Source organism: Halyomorpha halys, unplaced genomic scaffold (assembly GCF_000696795.3).
Source record: "Halyomorpha halys isolate HHAL.00 unplaced genomic scaffold, Hhal_1.1 Scaffold587.1, whole genome shotgun sequence".
Classification (NCBI taxonomy): Eukaryota; Metazoa; Arthropoda; class Insecta; order Hemiptera; family Pentatomidae; genus Halyomorpha; species Halyomorpha halys.
Window position 1 is genome coordinate 130341 of NW_027109405.1, and position 9463 is coordinate 139803.

At 31.3% G+C, this 9463-nt stretch overlaps 1 non-coding gene across 1 annotated transcript; it reads right to left on the reverse strand.

Annotated features, from left to right (window-relative positions):
- Positions 1-568: 568 nt before the first annotated feature.
- Positions 569-640, reverse strand: TRNAE-CUC (transfer RNA glutamic acid (anticodon CUC)). Its single transcript has one exon. It is a non-coding gene; the product is annotated as a tRNA-Glu (tRNA).
- Positions 641-9463: the final 8823 nt, after the last annotated feature.

Sequence of the window (9463 nt, forward strand, 5' to 3'; positions counted from 1 at the left end):
GAAATTCTTTTACTTGCTGGAACTAGGAAAATAGGTTTTTCTAATCGGCAATTCGTATTGATTGCCGAGTTTTTTTTTTGTTTTTTTTCATTAATCGTTAAATGCAGATTTCTTCTGCACTCGTTAGTATTTCTGATATCAATCCAGGATGCCCTTCATTTTTTGTTTATTGTGCATTTGTTATTTTATAATATAACTATACATCACACATATTCGTTCATATTGATACTAAGCTTAACTATATACAAAGGATTATGATTGTCTTCATAGTTACCATGAAATGGTTGGTTTCATTTAATTTTCTGATTCCTGAGCAACATTAAGATTAATGTTCATTCTGAAGGATGCAATAACATTTCCATGTTATAAATTTTATGACTATTTTTTAACTTTGTATTTAATTTAGGTTTTTGATATTATTCAATCTTGATTTTTAAATTTTGTCGTCTGCTGCTTATTTTAGAAAGCTTGACCAGGGTTTTTCATTCTGTTTTCTAGGAACCTCTAATTCATACACAGTTTGATAAAAATTAGTCGATTTTATTGAGATAAAAACTAAAATATTACATTCCGGTACCGGGAATCGAACCCGAGCCTCCTGGGTGAGAGCCAGGTATCCTAGCCACTAGACCATACCGGAGATGTGGGCATAGTGTTCAATTAATTATACAAAACATAATATATTTTATAATTCTCAGGAATACATTTTGCTTTTATTACCTTGCTATCGAATATAGAGAATCTTTGTATTTATTTGGATAATGTAAAAAATAAAATTGTCCTGAGATCAAAAATGTTTACTTCCATTTTACTTTTTTAACACCAAGAAACAAATTTGGTTTCGTGACTGTCTGTTTGTATTCAAAATTGTGTTCGGGCATAACACATACCACCGTTAATCCTACCTTCAGATGTGCTGAATGTAGATATCTAGATGGTCCTATAGCAATTTCATCGATTTCCATATAATACTTTTGGTTTCAATTATGTTTTGAAAACGGCTGGGCAAAGTTGGAGATTAATGCAAACATGATCGAGTATAATACTCAACATTACAAATATTAATAATGAATTTATGAATAACTGCATTGTGATCTCTTGACTTTTAAAGGAGATATTGAAATGAAATTGTTTGTCTTTCATACATTTAGAACGAAACATAAAGATGTTCATGTAAATATCAGCTAGAGGTAGGCGTAGCATTAGACGAACTCTCGAGGGAGGAACAGAGAAAACAGGGTACCTACACCGTCCCTAAGGGTAGCCTGACCATCCATCATAGTGTGACATCACTTACCTAGTGTCCCAGCCACTTATAATAGGATTCAGATTACTCTTCTGATCTGACCAGTCTCGGGTTTTCCCTTCGTCGTTATACGTTAGTTCTTCCTTTGCAGGTTACTTACACTCTATGTAAACAATTGTAGATAAACATATTTAATAAGCAAATTTAGATGTTATAATATCCCCCTTCATTAATTAATTCGTGGTGGAGAAATACAATTTTCACAGCAGGGTCTTTGGCTGAAGAATAACAAAAAGCTCTAAATTACTTATTAAAATACATCGGACAAAGGTTGTTAAATATCCAATAGAAATATACAGGTAAAGAATAATTTTTAGAAAAAGTAACATTAAAAAACAACAACAAATAAAAGAAAAAAAAATGGAAATAGTGAGGAAGCTGTACCGGCTGATATGCTTTGCAGATTTTATTTTTATTAAAGTATTGCAAAGACAAGAAACAGACATTAGTTTCCTGGGAAATAGTATTATAATACAATGTAAGGTGAAGATTATAAAGTTAAGCAGTAACTTGCTAAAACGGCTAAATGTATTTTAGAAACTTTTCGTGCAGATACCAAAAAGCCAACCAACTTCACCTTACAGTACATATAAAGTAAACTAAATTTACACAATCACAAATAAGTTCTCTAAGAAACACTCTCTTAACTTTTTCTGACTGTTAATTAGTCGGAATGCGCTGCCTAAGTTTACCTCTTAACGAATCCTTGAGTCCAAACATAAATAACTACCACAAGAACCACATTTACTTTTTTTACTCTCCATGTTGACTCTTTTTCTGGTGCCAAACTGCTGGGATGGGCCTGCCACTCAGAGACTAGAAGACATCTTGAGGGAAGAAATTTGGCCCACATGTTCTGGGGGCTCGTGTCGGCACATGTGTGAGGTCGCGTGGCGTGGAGTCCATGTGCTGCTAGGCCTGACCTAGCTCGGACCATGTGTACAAGGAGGGTCAGTGCTGTCCACTATCGGTGGTCAAAGAATAAATTATTGAGGTCATTTTGTAACTGTTATGTCACTGCTACTGGAACAACTGAACCAGATGCTAACAGCGCAACAATCACCAATGATTCCTAGCAACTCACAAGTCATTTTCAATCTGATCAGTCTTCTTATCTATTCAGATCCGATTATTTCTAATTGTGTGGGAGTGGATGATGATTAATGCCTCTCAAAAAATAAAGCCGGATTCAGTTTCTATGTTACATCACATTTTCATATAATTATCATCCATGAATTTATGACAGTGCATTACTTGACAAATATACAGAAAAAGTAAATTCGTGTTAAGTACATGCCTTTACCTATATGTTACTTCACCTATAATATGTTTTAATGTTATTGTTGGTTCATTACTTTATGTATTAATAATTTGTAATCGAGCAAGAATGATCCCTAACTCAAAACTTGAACTAACGTATTTCAATATAATTAGAATACAATATCAAATTTAAAATATCCACCATCTAAGGTGAAATATAAAGCGTTTTGGATTTACTATTCCAAAGACATAAAAATATATAATAATTAAATTTGAAAGAGTGGATCGATTGCTTTTTGAAAAACCGATTTTACCTCTTAACAAACCGATCTTATTACTTCTTAAAAAATATTTTTTTCAGCAGACTGAAGCATCTAACAGTTTTTAACGATTTTTATGAAACGTCTTTTTAAAGTGCTTAAGTTTACCTCCATTAAATAGATCAATACAAAAAAAGTATATTGAAAAACCATAAAAAGTTTGTGAAGTAAAGAAAACGCCATTTGCACATTACTCAAAAGCTGTACATTATACAGCTAATTTTATAAATAAGACGAACAATATTTGCAAAAATAAGTGATATTGAATTATAATTCAGAACAATTTTTTTTTTAATTATCTAGGTATGTTTCCATGAAAAGCCATTCACTATTAATGATAATATGTAATATTATAAATACTTATTAGAAACATATTGAAATTTTCTAAAAAAAAAAATAAATCTTTCAGACTGATATGAGTGTTAATATAGGAAATAACTTTTTCTGAAAGTAAAGAATTGATATAAATAATAACAGTATATAATATTTTGCAGTGTTGTTTTGTTTCCTTTTAGAAATAAAAGCAAGTATTTCAATTTTTTTTTCTAAAGCAATGAGTTTTCCCATTAAGCCTCTATTGTAGGTATCTCTCCAAAACACACTTTAACTATTTTCTCTGTTAATGTTTCTTTTAACAACATTTTGATTTGAATATTTAATGAAATCAAAAATGACAACGATTTTCCTCCATTTCAATTTCTAATTATTTTAAGAAACTAAAAACATTTTTGACTGTGGCATTTAGTTCTAAAAATATATTTTCTTTACTCATGAAAAAGAATATTTGGTTAAAAAAGTAAAACGCTGGACTAATGAACAGTTTTGTCTGCTCTTTTGGGTACCTTGTTTGACTGCCACTCAACTCGTCATCTCCCAGCCATTAATGTATTTCTCCATTTCCTCTAAATATATTATTAGGACAAACTAGAAGAGATTGAATGATTTTGTATTGATTAGAGGGTCAATCAATTGAACGTAAAAAATAACAGAACAAAAATTCATAATTATTTACAACGTATCGATCTTATTATTCAGTACCTCTTTGGGGCTTGAAAAAAATGGGAATACTTTTCCTAACGTATTTGATGTTACATTGGTCTTCAACTAATATTAACTCATTTAAAAAGTTGTTTTAAATGTTTTAAACTCTGGCCTTACTGTAATAGAGAAAACCTACTTCTTAGTTTTCTATTTTCTTTTTTTTTTCAATTTCATGGCAAATAATGGTCCTCATTTAGGCTTTACCCAAACTCATATAAAATAAAAAAACACCTGCGAATACGAGGATAGCCATCGTTAGCTATTATAATTTAAATCAGAGACTCCAAAGGCTAGAGGGTTGACCTATTAAGAAAGGCTAGACGTGGCAACATGGCGTAGCCATTATCGTGGGGCAGGTGTGGCGGCGTTGCCACGTCTCTTTGTTTACATCCATCTCTGGCCCAGATTCATCATCTTTAAGAAAGACGAGTACGTGTGCAGCGTACGGTGGTGTCCTCATGGAGAATAGTTGGGAATGGCAAAAAGCAAGCATATCCTTTAGGGCGCGGTGCTGAAGTAAGGATTCAAGGTTTAAGGTCCTGAATTTATCAACCGATCTGAAAGAAGATCGATATGGCTAAGAAAGGTTTATAGAAATATTAAAAAGTTATAACAATTTAAAAATGTGAAATAAGAAACCCTTATGAGTCATTTTCAACTGTGTACGACACCAACAAATAACAAGCACTTTCAGTTTTAACTCTTCAAAGGAAGGAACATCTACAACAAGAAATGTCTCTTTATATCATGCCAAAAGACCAGAATATTTGAATAATGCAACCTAGTAGTACAGTCCCCATCAAAATTACTTATTAAAGTTTCACAATGATATGATATCACATGTTTTCACACGAAAAAATGATATCTTGAAAGTAAGATACTAAGAACAGGAACTGTATGTCACAGTATCTTAAAAAACTGTTATACATAAAAAATTATTTCAGAAGAGAGAGAAGTTCTGGTGAGCTTCTACATCTGTTGTCAGGCTGGAAACAGTCAGTGTTACCTTGAAATGCGATAAGAGACTTTAACGTTCTATTGCCCAAGAAATTTCTTCCCTTTAAGTCATATGTTTGTCACATATTTAAAAAATATGGCTGGTTGAAAATTCATTTCAAATTAAAATAAAGCTTAAATTTATTTGCTAATAATTTTTTTAATTGGGTGAAAATATATTTCTTTTTGACAATCAGATTTTAAGATGCCCTATTTGGAAATGCTATAGTACTTTCATTTTTTTAGTATAAATAGTAATTAATGAGTTTTAATTTTCTCTACTTCAAAATTATTTAAAATAATCCAGTCCAAATTCATGAATGATAATATATCATAAAACACCACCTTTTTTTGTATAAAGAATATTCAAATTTCTTCGATATCTGACATTGTTTTCCACAAAGCTAGTTAAAAATGTCAGATTTTAAGAGAAATAAGGACTGATATAATGTAAACGTAATATTTACTAGATAATAAAAAACAAAAGCATCAAAGTTTCATATTTTTAAATATATTACACAATATATCCAGTATTATATGTCTATATATCACCTGCGAAGACCAAAACTTGGGATCGAATTTTCCTCATGTTCCTCTTTCCTTCGAGTTTCAGTATTGTTTTCCGTTTGCATATTTTTCAAAATCTTATCCATGGTCAAGATAAAAAGGAGTGGACTACCTCGGTAAACTTCCTTACTCATGTCTAAGGTCCTAGATTCTTTTCCATTTATTCTAATTTTGAGTTATGGTACATAAATTATTAATTTTGTTAGCACATTTTTCGCAGCTAAAATAAATAAGGTCTTATTTTATACGAACCGAATCTGGTGCCTTTATATCTAGTTTGATAGATGATTTTTTCTCTGTCCCATGACTTTTCAATAATGATCCTAAACGAAAAGTTGTGATTTTATCTGCCAGTGGGGGTCACCAAACTATAAAATAACTATAACTAATTGAAATTTCATAAAAATTGGTGTGTTTATTATAAAAAAATAAAGTGATCACACCAATTTTCTTTGACTGCAGCTTATATCAAAACTTGTCCCATTGCCTATATATTTACCGGATGATTTCTGTGATATCTTTGATTCCTTAGAATTACAGAAGTATGTCATGTATGGCTAATACCTAAAATAGCCTCCTTGCCGAGTGTTTTATGAGATGATTTCTTTAATACCTTTGATTCCTGAGAACTATAGATGGCTCCTCATATTTAGCTAGGAAAGCTCTCAGACTTAAGGATAACTGCCTAGTTTTTCGCAACCCGAAGAAATTATATTCTTAATGTAATTCTCAGTAAAATTATTCCCTGATTCGTTGTCACGTTGACTTTTGACTATATCAATCTTTGTACTTCTTCCTTCCTCTTGTTAAACAAATAACTTTTGTACCTTTTCAAACTCTATTAACCCTGATATAATTGGCCTTATTACTTTCACTTACAAATACTTCAAATATATAGTGCTTTTCCAAAAGTCATTTCAGTAGCTAATGGTCATTTACGTTAAATAATACTAATGAACCGATTCATATGTTACTAATAATTACAGAGGCCCACAAGAATAAATTTAAAAGAATAAATCTGCTTATTTGAACTAAAAACTTTTTTTTATTAAATTGATGTAATGTAATGTTTTGTAGCTGAAAAATCATGAACATTTTACGTTGCTGTTCTGTTATTTTTTCTTTTTTATTATTATTATTATTATTTTTTTTTTATGATTAGGAATATAATTTTTCCCATGTTGGAAACAGATTGGCAGTTAATAAGAGCAGGGATACTGAAGTGTACCTTTGAGAAACCGAAACTATTAGAAAATTATACTATCGTATAAAATCGTTGAAGGAAATGGATTGTGAAGAAAAATTCACAAATGAAAGGTTTGTTTCATTGTTTGGCTGTCTTTAAACTCGCGGGCTCATGTCAATTGTTGTTTTCCGTTTGACCAGTTTGATACATGTTTTTATGTTTCCATAGTTTATTTCCAAAAACATCCTGATCATATTATTTCGACTGTCTTTTGTGGTTTTTGGAAAAAAAAATTTAGTTGTTAAATGTTTCCATTTTTTTAATATTGGGTAGATAACAATTGATATCCGTAAATTCCTACCTCCTACATACCTTCTCATTATCCGCTCCTTTCTCACTAATAGACTTTTCAAAGTAAACAACAATGGTTCCTATTCATTCCTCTTCTCTCAGTCCACTGGTGTTCCTCAAGGCGGTATCCTCGGTCCCATTCTCTACACCGTCTGTGTAGCTGATCTCCCAACCAACCCTAAAACTATCCTCACCACGTATAAACAAACCTACTAAACCTACTATACCTCATGTATCCATTCTTACAATCGAAAATCCTTCGTAAAATCTTCAATACTCCTTATTTTGTCAAGAATAAAATCATCCATAAAGACCTTAATGTGCCATATGTAACCGATATAGTCCGAACTGTATCCGATCTGTATCTATATCTATTACTGATATCTGTATAAATGCCTACATTAAAAACTCCCAAACCCACTAGTTTCTATTCTAACCTTGCTTCCTCTTCCATTCCTTACAAACCTCCGAGGCGTCTGAAAAGATTGCCTCGAGACTTTCTAATGTATAAATATTGGGCAGTTTCTATACATGCCTGTATCATATAATTATGATTTTAGATCAAATTTACTTTTATTATTTCTCTTTTGATAATTTTAATCAATTGAGAATCTTCTCGGTTTTAAATGGTTCGGATTTCGAGCAGCATACGCTTACATAATTCTGACAGTCTTAAATTAAAAACCACGGGAAATCTTATTACGCTTCACTGGAATTCTGTGGACAGCTAGTTCAAATTGACCTGTTGAATAGAAAAAGAAGATAATATGATATTCAGCGGTTTCAGAAATCCATTTTTACTGGATGAAAGAGATATGAAAAAAAGATGAAGGAAGAGAGATGATTAGAAGAAGACAAGATGTGGTGGCTAGAATATCGGGAGAGGCGTATCCCAGTAGCTACACTATTAGACTTGTAGATCAGTCCCTACTCGGGCAAAAAGAGAACACCCTTCTCCCTCGCTCTCCCTGCCTCCAAGAGGCTCTTACACTAAAATGCTCACTCAACGGCATAATCTTATTTTTCTTTCTTATTTCTCATATTGAATAATAAATATTACAAGGTTTATAGTAACATTTTGTATTTTTTTTTTATTTCAGGATTTATTTTTTTTTTTTTAGGACTCCGAAATAGCTCTCATTAATAATTTATCTATTTGAATTACTGAAGCAGAATGAAATGAAAATGAAATAAATTGTATATTTAGACCCACCATTCGAGAGAAATTAACAACCAAAAGAAGTTAAGGTTTGTCTCTTAAGACAGTTAAGATTTTTTTGTTTTTGAATTTAATTATAAATGGTATTAGTAATAAACTTGTTATTATGTGTAGTAAAGTGTAGAGTGTTTATGATCAAAACTAACTTAGCTCAAAATTGACAAGATATATCGAACTAAACTTACTTTTTAAGATTTTTTTAAAAACTTTTTATTGAAATTTACAAATGTATATAGTAATACATTCAGTAAATTCGATCTCAGTTGTATCGGAGTGATACAGGGGTGTAGAGAAACTACCCTTTGGTAGCACTCTTTTTATATGATAGCAGTGATTGCAATACTTTTTAAGTTACTTGAAAAATTCAGTGTTGAATAAATGTGGAAAATCTCTATCCCTTATGTAAAAGGGACATCAAAATTTTAGGAAATGAGATTAAATATAACTAAAATTCCTGTCCTGGAAATTAGGGTTGAAAATCACCTATTGTATTTTTTTAACGCAATTACTCCAGCTCTCTCTTATTGATTTTCGAGTATTTTGTCTGGATTTTCTCACCTAGGAAGTTGTTTGTTTTTATTTGTTATGATGTTGAGAAAAACTTCCATTTAGAATATTGTTACTATTCAATATTTATTTTACAACGTTTTGAGTTTCCCCATATTCATGTACTCATGTATTCATTCTGTTAAGTGCATCTATTTCTTTTAGAAATATTGTCATATAGTCACATTAATTAAAAATGACAACATAACGTTATTTAGTATGTTAGTTTTTATTTTATTTTTTCATTTCAGAACCCTTTAATTTGAAAGAAAGCAAAAGAAATAAGAACACATAAATATAAATACATGTATAACATTCTGATATAGCTCCTTGTACTGTAGCGAGAGCTACATTTTAAGCAGTTTATGTAGTAGTGTGATGGGCTACACTGAATTTTCATGGGGTAGAATTAAAGTGTTGGGGTACACTTGAGCATTGTCTTAGCTCTCAAACTAAAAATTAATTCTAACCTAAATATGCATTGTTGCCACCTCATTGGAGCTGAAAATGGTGTGTCCTGAACAGCGGGTTGAAAATTTGATGTGCCTCCCTTTTATAAACTCGGGCACAGTTGGCAGATCAAATAACTCGTGAAATTGTTCAGGTTTCATCTTCTCCAGTGATGTATACCTCACCTTACGTAGTACTGTGTCCTGAAACTGTTGAAGATG